Genomic DNA, 12,750 nt, shown 5'->3' with positions numbered 1-12,750 from the left:
TTTGGTCAGGTGACAGTGGTTTGATGTTTGTTACAATCTCCTGAGGGCCCTATAGGAACAAAAATCTGGTTCTATGTTTAGGCTTAGCTTCAACTAAGATGGGAATGATGTGTCTGGCACTAGTAGGCAATACATAAGAAGAAACATAGTAGACCAAAGGCAGAAAACTAAACAGATCCATCTAGTCTGCCCTTACATTATTCTCTCCTTATTTTCTTTCTTAGGATAGATACTGTATATGTTAATCAGGTAGGTTTATTCCAAGCATCTACTACACTTTCAATAAAGTAATATTTTCTGACATTGCTTCTGATCTTCCTCTCAGCTGTGTTCATTGTGCCCTTTGTGTCCAAGTGCTCAAGTGATGTCAATTGTGGCTGCATTGACTAGTTCCTCTTCATTAGCAAAAAAGAAATGAAAAAGCTGGCATAACACTGGTTAGGTTTACCGATGTTGCCAATGTTGGACATTTTTGCAGAAATAAGGGCCTTGGATAATTCCCATAGAAAAATAAAGGATCAGCTGTGCCATCAGTTTTCCCTAACCACCCAAAATACTTTTCTTTTTGTTTGCAACCAGGAAAACCAAACATAGTTATATTAGTTCAATATGCAATAATGATGTTAAATAACCACATATCAACTCATGGGGCAAAATTATGAAGCACTGCAATGGATAACAAATTCACAAAATGCAGCCATACTATATATATGCTGCACTTTCTGAGATTGGCACTGCATCAGCAGTAAACTAACAAATGTGAAGTACTCGTGTTCCACCTATCAGTTAAGAGCAGGGTTCTGAGTCACAATATTTGAAGTAGTAGTGTGACTTCTGAAGACTGAACAAGAAACTTTGTGTGATACCTTCCCCACTACCCTGGGGAGTCTCTTTCTCTTCTCCTGAAGGTTCCTCAAGTGACGGTTCACAGTCTGCCCGACTTGTGTATTCAGCTGCAAAGTATGAACTGTAAGTGATGCCATATGATATAGTTCAATTGTTTTAGTCTATTGTGAGCCTTTATAAACATATGCTTCAATTACATATTATTTAACTATTTGTAATATTAATGTACTTTGAGTACTGGCGATCAGTCATAGGTCTAGGGAATTACTCTAATTATAAAATTTATAATCAGGATTTTTTCATCATAATATGAGCCAATTGGCAACTACTTCATGGAGGATTTTGCCTTCCTCTGGATCTGTAGGATTATATATTGAAGTTGATGGATTTTTGTCATTTTTAACTTCACTAACTATGCTGTATGATACCTTGTCCAGGGTTTAATATTTTAGAACAGCTTCATAAGATAATGAATTTACCAATCCCAAAAACAATCTGTATAGTACACTGTAGGTGTAGTGACCATTCCCTTAACTTAAAGGGGCTGTCTCATCATGGACAATGGGGGCATAGGATATGCCCCCATTGTCTTATATGTGTGGGTCCCAGCGTTGGGAGAACGGGGCCCTGCAAGTGAAGGAGGGCGCACTGTGCATGTGCAGCTGCCCTCCATTCATTTTCTACGGGGCCGACGAAAATAGCGGTACGCTCCCATTCACTTTTATGGGGAGCCGGCTTGATGGGAGCCGGCTTGTACCGGAGTCTTCCAGCCACCACCTTGCGGGGCTCCGTTCTCGATATAGGTGTCTCTATAAGACAACGGGGACATATCCTAGCGATATTCCCCCATTGTCCATGATGAAACAACCCCTTTAATCCCTTGTTCTGCTCTTCGGCAATAGTTCTCTTATTGTTAAATATTACATTGCATTAAATAAGAAATGGTTGCTATAAGCATTCCAATGGAACACCTTGCTGAATGGCCATTACAGTGTTTTCCCCATTCGTGTAGTATGATTGAATTTCACAGCAGACTGCTAGTGTGAAACCCAATATTTGCACTGCATAAAAAGGGCAGTGGATCTTTACAATGACTGTTTGTGTGTGTTCTGAGGACTGTCTGTTAACCCTAAAGCAAATTAATTTAAACAAATTAGCTTTGATGGTTAGTACATGCAGTTCTAGCACACTAACTTGATTTAGTCCTGAAGGCAAATGATTGTACACAATGGAGGGACATCGTGCCAAGGCTTTAGTGCTAATTGCTGTTAATGTATTTTGTTGATTTAAAAGTCTTTGACCTGAAGGATTTTTATGATACAATGTAATTATTTTCAAAACACAGTCTGAACCTTTTACTGAACTGTAAATTATCCTCATTTGGGAATTCTTAGTCCTTCCAAAATGCTGTAACTCTGGTCTTTGTGAGTGAATTAAGCTGTTATGCATTTCTACAAAGACATTCAAAACTGTCCTTCAGCTTCATATAAACAATGCCCATAAAGAACGTACTTACAAATTTTCGTCTCCTCACTGGGTTTGAAGACCTGATCGAATTGCCACTTTATAACAGTAATCAACCTTATTATGTTGATTATTGTCAGTGTCATGTCATAAGCACTGAAAGGAAAGACTGATAACTGGAGATGAGACACTTGATTCTCCAGGTTAATGATTGAGCTTATTACTTGTATAAAACCAACGGAGAAAAACAGAAAAAAACGTGTTTAATTTCCCTGTAGCATCACCACTGCAGCTGATCCATGAAAATGCAATGTAAGCTACAGGCAGCATATTATAGAGCAGATTGGAAACACAAGACTTTCAGTCAGCTCACCACACTGCACGGATGCATGGACTTGTGTAGCTCCACAGGCCAGTAAAATAGAAGTCCAGCTTCCAATGTATGAAGATATTCCAGGCTTCATGAAACATCCTAAGTACAATCCAAGTGACAAATGCAAAGATTACATCCAACGTGTATCGAATGCATCAATGCTTTTAGTCACTTATATATCCCAGTTTCCCACCTTACAATCTGATAAAAACAATGCAGATGCAAAATAAATTGAAATCAACATGTCAGCAAAACAACATAACATAGCACAGCACAGAGCAGAAAATACATTTAGTCAGAAGGGAAATTAATAATGTGAAATAAAGTTTTGGCTAGTGTTGAGCAAATTGAAGTCCACTTCGCAAAGCAAATTTCCTCGTGCTTCATGGTAGCTGCAACCATCTTGATTACTTATGATGTCACCATGCTGGCCGACGTGATGACGTCATCATGGGCTGCGCAAGAGGTAAGTATGATTAAATGTATTATTTTTTTATTTTACACTATGTTTTTACTGTCAGATGCTGCGATCAGCTATGAATGCAGCATCTGAAGGGCGCAATCACCTCTCCCTGTCATTGCACACATTTCTTACAAAGAAATGCGCTTCGTGACAAAGTAATTTGTCAGAAAGTGAATTTTTTTGTAGAATTCGATGAAGCGGCCGAATTGAATTTTTGAATACTTCGCTTAGCTCTAGTCTTGGCACCTGGTCATACCTCCAGGTGTGCAAGTGTTAAACACGAATATCCAAAAGGCTTCTCTACTCATGATGGTCACCACCACATAAAGGTGAATTGACTCGTTCTATGCCTTACACCTTTAAGGATGAATAACTACCAGTGTAATAACACTCCAGAAATGCTCTGTGGAGGAGATGAATAACCATAATCCAAGAAGTTCCTTCTGATACTGGTTTTCAAATTACCTTTAGGGCATCCAACATATTGAATGGTGCATGCACTACAGGTGATGAAGTAAACAACAACTTTGGTATTACACTTGACATATTGCTGAATACTGTTATACCTGATATTTACCTGTTACCATAGAACTGAAGGAACGAAAGGGAGACATAAATGAACAGCAAAAACTAATTTTATGCCCACATCTAAAGGGGCTCTTGTATTAGATGAACACATTTCTTGAAATTCGTTTTGGGTCTGAGTATGAATCAATTCTACCCAAATCAAATATGCTCTAATGGTATATAACACTCTCTGGTCTCTTAGGACTTATATTTTTATGGAAAGACTCTAGGACAATATAGAGAAGAAAGAGAGAGAGAGAGAGAGAGAGAGAGAGAGAGAGCCTAGGTTTCTGGTAAATATATATATTCATACCAAAACTATTCATACCCTTCTCAATAATCAATAGAAAAGCCTTTATTGGCTATTACAGCAATCAAACGCTTCCTATAATTGCAGACCAGCTTTTTGCATGTCTCCACAGGTATTTTTGCCCATTCATCTTTAGCAATGAGCTCCAAATCTTTCAGGTTGGAGGGTCTTCATGCCATCACCCTGATCTTTAGCTCCCTCCACAGATTCTCAATTGGATTCAAGTCTGGACTCTGGCTGGGCCACTCCAAAACGTTAATGCTGTTGTCTGCTAACCATTTTTTCACCACTTTTGCTGTGTGTTTTGGGTCATTGTCATGCTGAAATGTCCACTAGTGCCCAATGCCAAGTTTCTCTGTAGATTGCCTGATGTTGTCGTTGAGAATCCTCATGTATTGCTCTTTTTTCATGGTGCCGTTTACTGTGATTAGGTTCCCTGGTCCATTGGCTGAAAAACACCCCCAAAGCATTAGGTTCCCATCAACATGTTTGACAGTGGGGATGGTGTTCTTTGGGTTTAAGGCTTCTCCTTTTTTTTACGCCAAATGAAGGAAACATTATTGTGACCAAACAATAAAAAAATTGTTTCATCTGACCATAACACAGAAGACCAGAAGTTTTCTTCTTTGTCCACATGAGCTTTTGCAAAGGCCAAGTGAGTTTTTGTGTGCCTGTTCTGCATCCGTGGAACCCAGCAGTGTGCAGTGTCCGTTGGATTGTCTGCCTTTAGACATTGCCACCAATAGAGCCCAGATTCACCAGGATGGCCTTGGTGGTGATCCTTGGATTCTTTTCACCTCTCTAACTATCCTACTGGCCAGCACAGGTGTCACTTTTGGTGTCCGACCACGTCCTCTGAGATTTTCCACAGTGCGGAACATCTTGTATTTTTTGCTCAAATGTAAATAAAAGCTGAGAAATGTTTTGTTTTTCCCCACAATAATGCCTCTTGTACATCATCTTATTATCTTTTGGGAGACACCTATGTCATTTTGCGTCAAAAAATTACTTGCTGGTTGAATAAAAGTAACTTTAAGTCAAAATTTGCCTGGGGTATGAATAAATATGAGCAGCACTGTATATATTGCCCAGAAAACAATATGAGCATACTAGTCAGTCTCTCTCTCTCTCTCATATCACAAGTTTTTTAGAATCCCAAATTTTCGAGACATTTAGAAGACTTTAGAACCAGTAGAATCAATTTTATCATTCTTAACTTGCAACCAAGTACTTTGTTTTTGGGATGAATCAACATAAGCTGGGTGAAACAGTGATGGAGCTTTTAAGGGCCATTTAGAAGACTTTAGAACCAGTAGAATCAATTTTATCATTCTTAACTTGCAACCAAGTACTTTGTTTTTGGGATGAATCAACATAAGCTGGGTGAAACAGTGATGGAGCTTTTAAGGGCCATTTAGAAGACTTTAGAACCAGTAGAATCAATTTTATCATTCTTAACTTGCAACCAAGTACTTTGTTTTTGGGATGAATCAACATAAGCTGGGTGAAACAGTGATGGAGCTTTTAAGGGCTACATATTTAGAAAAACCTGGATCCTGATGTAGGACAGGGTTGAATTCTCTGATACTATAACAAATGCGGCATTCAAGACTAAAACAGACTGAAAAAAAAAAGACCAGATGTTATGATTGAGATAATCCCTGTGCAGTGTCCAGAAAAACATTGCAAAGCATTGAAAGTGTTAATATCATTGTATTTCATATAATTTGTACATGTAGTACAAATCCCACAAAGTTTTATAGGGAGTGGGAAGTCACATGAGGGAAGTCGGCGGTGGTTCCACCCTTCATCTCTAGGAGGAAGATTCTGCAGTTAATTGCTGACGGCTGAGGAGTGAACACCTCAGAGCAGGAAGGAGCAGCTCCTGTAGGAAGATTCCGTTGCCCTACAGCCCACAAGCAATTTATGTGGCCGCCCTCAGAAAGGAAAAGATCTATTAAAGGTTTAGCCTACAGAAAAGGATTGCAGACTTTGGCAAAGAAAATAATCGCCGCTACTCTGGCTACAGCTTCCTCTGCATGTGCTGGAAACAATGTAAGCTACAAGCTGCCCACCATAAAAAAGGACAGGAGGGCCCCCTGTTCATAGACTGTATCCCTATGAGGATATTGTATACTTATATATATCTGATGATAGAGAAATTGCATCCCTTTAGGCCGGGAAAAGGAGAGATTGACCAGTCTGATAAAGAGAGAGTGAAGCTGGCCTCCATAAACAACCTTTGGGTACTACTTGAATCAACTGTAACACCTGAATTTCACGTGTTCTTTTGTGGATCACCTGCTGACCGGCTACAGGAAAGTACTGTGGATCTGGTATACCAAGACCGGTCTCATCATTATACCACAATACATTTGCACAGCAAGGTGCTTTTGTCATGACAGCTAGGACCCAGCCTCATACCGTAAAACTGCAACATCAAGGGTACCTAATTCGCCATCAGGCAGGAAAACCCCAGAACCAATGCACCCGTAGCCTCAATGTATGCTGACTCAGGGAGCTTCAGGAAACCATCAGTACGACTACTGCGCCCATCCGGCCACCAACACTCATGTGCGCCCCTGCAGCCTGGTTGCTGCACTAGCTCCTACATCTGCAATTTTTTTTCACTTGCTGCAAACTCCAGTCTGAATCATGTCTTAACTTTAGTTTGGAGAATATAGCAGTTGTTTCCCTTTCATAATGCTCTGATGTGGAACAGTTTAGATTGGCACAAATAAATTCCCCCACTGTAATATTTTTAATAACATGCTTGGGGCGGCATGACCAAAATAGTATTGCTTTCCATTGGTTTATGATAAATAGTACAAACCGGATTCCAAAAAAGTTGGGACACTAAACAAATTGTGAATAAAAACTGAATGCAATGATGTGGAGATGGCAAATGTCAATATTTTATTTGTAATAGAACGTAGATGACAGATCAAACGTTTAATCCGAGTAAAAGTATCATTGTAAAGGAAAAATACGTTAATTCAAATTTTCACTGTGTCAACAAATCCCCAAAAAGTTGGGACAAGTAGCAGTAAGAGGCTGGAAAAGTAAATTTGAGCATAACGAAGAGCTGGAAGACCAATTAACACTAATTCGGTCAATTGGCAACATGATTGGTTATAAAAAGAGCTTCTCAGAGTGGCAGTGTCTCTCAGAAGCCAAGATGGGTAGAGGATCACCAATTTCCACAATGTTGCGCAGAAAGATAGTGGAGCAATATCAGAAAGGTGTTACCCAGCGAAAAATTGCAAAGACTTTGCATCTATCATCATCCACTGTGCATAACATCATCAGAAGATTCAGAGAATCTGGAACAATCTCTGTGCGTAAGGGTCAAGGCCGTAAAACCATACTGGATGCCCGTGATCTCCGGGCCCTTAAACGACACTGCACCACAAACAGGAATGCTACTGTAAAGGAAATCACAGAATGGGCTCAGGAATACTTCCAGAAACCATTGTCAGTGAACACAATCCACTGTGCCATCTGCCGTTGCCAGCTGAAACTCTACAGAGCAAAGAAGAAGCCATTTCTAAGCAAGATCCACAGGCTCAGGCATTTTGACTGGGCCAGGGATCATTTAAAATGGAGTGTGGCAAAATGGAAGACTGTTCTGTGGTCAGACGAGTCACGATTCAAAGTTCTTTTTGGAAATCTGGGACGCCATGTCATCCGGACCAAAGAGGACAAGGACAACCCAAGTTTTTATCAACGCTCAGTTCAGAAGCCTGCATCTCTAATGGTATGGGGTTGCATGAGTGTGTGTGGCATGGGCAGCTTGCATGTCTGGAAAGGCACCATCAATGCAGAAAAATATATTCAGGTTCTAGAACAACATATGCTCCCATCCAGACGTCATCTCTTTCAGGAAAGACCCTGCATTTTTCAACAAGATAATGCCAGACCACATTCTGCATCAATCACAACATCATGGCTGCGTAGGAGAAGGATCCGGGTACTGAAATGGCCAGTCTGCAGTCCAGATCTTTCACCTATAGAGAACATTTGACGCATCATAAAGAGGAAGGTGCAACAAGGAAGGCCCAAGACGATTGAACAGTTAGAGGCCTGTATTAGACAAGAATGGGAGAGCATTCCTATTTCCAAACTTGAGAAACTGGTCTCCTCGGTCTCCAGACGTCTGTTGAGTGTTGTAAGAAGAAGGGGAGATGCCACACAGTGGTAAAAATGGCCTTGTCCCAACTTTTTGGGGATTTGTTGACACCATGAAATTCTGATTCAACATATTTTTCCCTTAAAATGGTACATTTTCTGAGTTTAAACTTTTGTTCCGTGATTTCTGTCCTATTCTGAATAAAATATTAGAAGTTGGCACCTCCACATCATTGCATTCAGTTTTTATTCACGATTTGTATAGTGTCCCAACTTTTTTGGAATCCGGTTTGTACTTTCAACAACCTTTGTTATGCAATTCTCAATGAGACTCACATCCCCAAAATTGTCCTGACAAGCATAATGACAAAATTTAAATGAGAGAGTAGTGGATGCATGGAATAGCCTTCCTGCAGAAGTGGTAGCTGCAAATACAGTGAAGGAGTTTAAGCATGCATGGGATAGGCATAAGGCCATCCTTCATATAAGATAGGGCCAGGGGCTATTGATAGTATTCAGTATATTGGGCAGACTAGATGGGCCAAATCTGCAGACACATTCTATGTTTCTATGTTTCTATGTAAATAACAGATTAAAGGGATTACAATTAAAATAAGCCTCCATCTCTGTTACAGTCTCTTCACAACACCTCCAAATGATGGGCAAGTTATAGATATAATGAGCATAGCAGATGATGTAGGATATGAAAGGATTACATGTGTCAAAAGGAAAAATTCTCTCTCACAAAGCGACAAAATATTGGTAAAAATGTTACACCAATCGAAACGCCTGACTTTTGAAGAAAATACTGACCATCAAAAAGAAAAAATTCTGTTGTAATAGAAATCATATAACCTCGTCGCAAAACTGACCTGTGTTTTCTAAGACCCACAGCTCATGCAGACTTCTGACGCCCGGCGATGATGACTTCTGGGACCAGAGCAACAAGTGCCATTGTTTAGAGCAATGTGCTTAGAGTAATGGAGAAGGTGGGGACAGTGAAAAACCACCCCTGCCCTCTTAATTGGGAGCCCTGCTGATCCCTGCTCTTATTGCTGCTGCGATTTGCACAACAATGTTTAAAATGTCCATGCAGAGATGAAGGATGACCGCTCAGACGCATATAACCAACAGGTGATCAGGAACTGGTTAAGCTCTGCCTGCTGTCATCTGCCAAAGTATTCAATCAGTTCTGCTGCGCTGATACTTTGCACCAGACTAGGAGGTTGTAACTGAGTACACCTAGGGCAGTACACCTTGCTTATTTCCTGTCCAGGATGACTCTACTTGCCTGGCTATCCTGACTAAGGTGCCCTGCTGTAAGATTCAGATGCATAGAAGTTATATGTTGCAGCAGGGTCTCTGTGTTTTACATTATAAGAGGGTATTTGAAAATTATTATCTAAACGAAATCACCTCTTAAAATGTATATATCCTGTGGGCCCAGAGATCTTGATCAACTGACCCAGATGTTAATTTCTAGGTTCTAAGGAAGAGGAGGCGCCGCTAGGCATATGGGGCACAGCTATAGTGAACTGTAAAAGCATTGGAGAGCCTGGCCATCACTTATCGCAGCCACGAGTGACCAGCACTATGCCTTACATTTAAAGAGGCATCTCCCTGCTTGACCTCAGTGACCTCATTGATTGGTACCCAGTCTCTGTGAAGATCTCCTGTCCTCAGTTGACCAGCCCCTGAAGATCACTCGGCATAAGGTGGAGGGCAAAACTACCTGCTGTGTGATTATAACAGAGATGGTCACTCCTACAAGTCACTGTGGAGCAATAAGTATGACTGACTCTTGGAAGATGGAGCCATGCTGTCCTCCTGTCTGCGCAAGCTGGAGATGAAAGCTGTGACGGACTGAACCGTCACTGGGGCTGCTGGAGAAGCCTGGGGGCCAGCCTTCTTCCTACGGACTATGGACCCAGAACTATGGAGACCCCCTCAGACCTTTTGGGGTTACAAGAAACTATGAACCCTGATTTGTGTGTGGAATTTATATGCCACATATTTCCTATTGCCCATTAAAAGTGCATGGTGTGGATTCAGCAACACAAAAAGGGGTTAACTCTGCACTGAGACTCCCACTGATTGTGTTAGTGATAGGATTAAGATAGCTGACTCTAGGAGCAGCCGACTCCTAGATGAGTAGTTAACCTTTGATACATTCAGGAGATAATTCCATCACATGTGTCTCCTCTCTCCCTATTCATTCATTATGGAGGGGGTAAAGATGTCCGTTTGCATGTTGTTCATGGTTGATTGCGTTATGTTGTTAGACTTCTTGAACTGTATATATACTGAGTTGATCTTCAATAAAGTGTTTTGAATTCAAGAGAGAGCCTAGTCTCATGTGTGTGGGGATTGCATTACGCTGTATACTCCCCTGGTTATAACCCCTAGCTCTTGTAAGAGCTGTTCCTGTTCCTTGTTCCTGTGGTGGTTATGGTGTCGAGCGGAGTGCTGGGAGTCCTCGGGAAGCACTAGGAGCATCCATCAATGGAGGTACCCAGTCGGGGTGCCAGGAGATCCGTTACAAAAGCCAACAACGCATTCGACCAGTACAGAAACCTTTTTTTTAATGGTGGCATCTCCGTCTATCTCTGGGATTTGAATCATGGTTTTGCTGGAGTAATCCTTGTCAAAAAGCTGGAGATGGTACAAAGAAGATCAAAGGATGCTGGGACTCCATGCATGTGGTGAAAGTGCTGGAGAAGTCGAGCAGCCACACGGCTCATTATAAGCTGACCACTACTGTCATGTTGTGACTGCAGACAAACAAGAGTGGGCCATAGGCAATGAACCTTGGGGGAAGTCTCACTTGGCAGATAAAAAAGGACAAGATTGTGAGTGTCTCCTCTCCGCACATAACAAATATTGGGCGGCTGGTAGAGGACATGTAGAACATGTGGAAGCTCTGAAGAGAAAGCAGCAAAGTTAAATCTTATCCCTACCCCCTCCCTTTTCCCCAGATTCTCATTTTTCCTAGTGACTGTGTGGGGAATACCTAAGGCATGATATTTTTTACCTTTTTTTGGTGTGTGCGTATAAACACCAATAGGTATCTGCCCCCAATAAGGGAAAGTTTAGGAATGTTTTTTTTTTTTAAAGCATAACATATCTGACAGTGTAGTGTGTTTTTAAACAGGGTGTTTGTTAATACAGTCAACCATACCCATAGCTATATATATCACTATCGCTCTGACATTACTAACGCTGTTCTTGTGTTAAAGTGCTTAAAAATGGGAGGGAGGATTATAAAAAATAAAAAAGAGAAAAAGTCAAGAGAGAAAAAATATGCGTCCTAACAGACCTCGGACTGTCATACACACATTTTCAGGTCAATTGGAGCACTTTTAATATGGATCGACTTTATTTCGTACCCAAATCAATTCTGACTGACTCATTAGAATCGGACCAGAAATTAAAGGGACTCTGTCACCAGTTTCTAACCCCCCCTTTTAAAACTATTGTTCTCTCCATGGTGCCCTTGTCATTACAAAGCTGTTGTTATAAGATAAATCCGCCGTCTAGTTTTGATAAAAATCGCTTTTATCTAACCTGTCAATCTTCTGGATAAGGTGCCCAGGGCGTTTCTGAAGGTCTGAATCTGCCGCTCTCCGCCGCCGCCGTTGGTGCCCAGCTCCTCCCCTGATCCTTTCAGCGCCGCCTGAATGTAAAAGAAATCCGCCTCCGGCTCTCCTCAGTGCCCCCTCCTCCTTTTCAAAGATCCCGCGCGTGCGCACAGGCCTGTGCCTGATGCGCCCGTGCAGACTTTTAGATTCTGCCTCGTTGAGCGAAGCGCGCGCGCGTTTGCGCATTCGCGCGCGTTCGCGCATGTTTGCGCACGTGCGCGCGCATGCGCACTTCGCTCAACGAGGCAGAATCTAAAAGTCCGCACGGGCGCATCAGGCACAGGCCTGTGCGCACGCGCGGGATCTTTGAAAAGGAGAGGGGGGCACTGAGGAGAGCCGGAGGCGGATTTCATTACATCCAGGTGGCGCTGAAAGGATCAGGGGAGGAGCTGGGCACCAACGGCGGCGGCGGAGAGCGGCAGATTCAGACCTTCAGAAACGCCCTGGGCACCTTATCCAGAAGATTGACAGGTTAGATAAAAGCGATTTTTATGCGCCCGTGCAGACTTTTAGATTCTGCCTCGTTGAGCGAAGCGCACGCGCGTTTGCACATTCGCGCGTGTTCGCGCATGTTCGCGCACGTGCGCGCGCATGCGCACTTCGCTCAACGAGGCAGAATCTAAAAGTCCGCACGGGCGCATCAGGCACAGGCCTGTGCGCACGCGCGGGATCTTTGAAAAGGAGGAGGGGGCACTGAGGAGAGCCGGAGGCGGATTTCATTACATCCAGGTGGCGCTGAAAGGATCAGGGGAGGAGCTGGGCACCAACGGCGGCGGCGGAGAGCGGCAGATTCAGACCTTCAGAAACGCCCTGGGCACCTTATCCAGAAGATTGACAGGTTAGATAAAAGCGATTTTTATCAAAACTAGACGGCGGATTTATCTTATAACAACAGCTTTGTAATGACAAGGGCACCATGGAGAGAACAATAGTTTTAAAAGGGGGGGTTAGAAACTGGTGA

At 42.3% G+C, this 12,750-nt stretch overlaps 1 pseudogene; it reads left to right on the top strand.

The window, feature by feature from the left end:
* The first annotated feature begins 3,122 nt into the window (after window positions 1–3,122).
* LOC122935349 lies at window positions 3,123–11,057 on the top strand (annotated as a pseudogene).
* Window positions 11,058–12,750: the final 1,693 nt, after the last annotated feature.

Source organism: Bufo gargarizans, chromosome 4, assembly GCF_014858855.1.
Source record: "Bufo gargarizans isolate SCDJY-AF-19 chromosome 4, ASM1485885v1, whole genome shotgun sequence".
NCBI lineage: Eukaryota > Metazoa > Chordata > Amphibia > Anura > Bufonidae > Bufo > Bufo gargarizans.
This window is presented reverse-complemented; position numbering and strand designations above follow the sequence as displayed.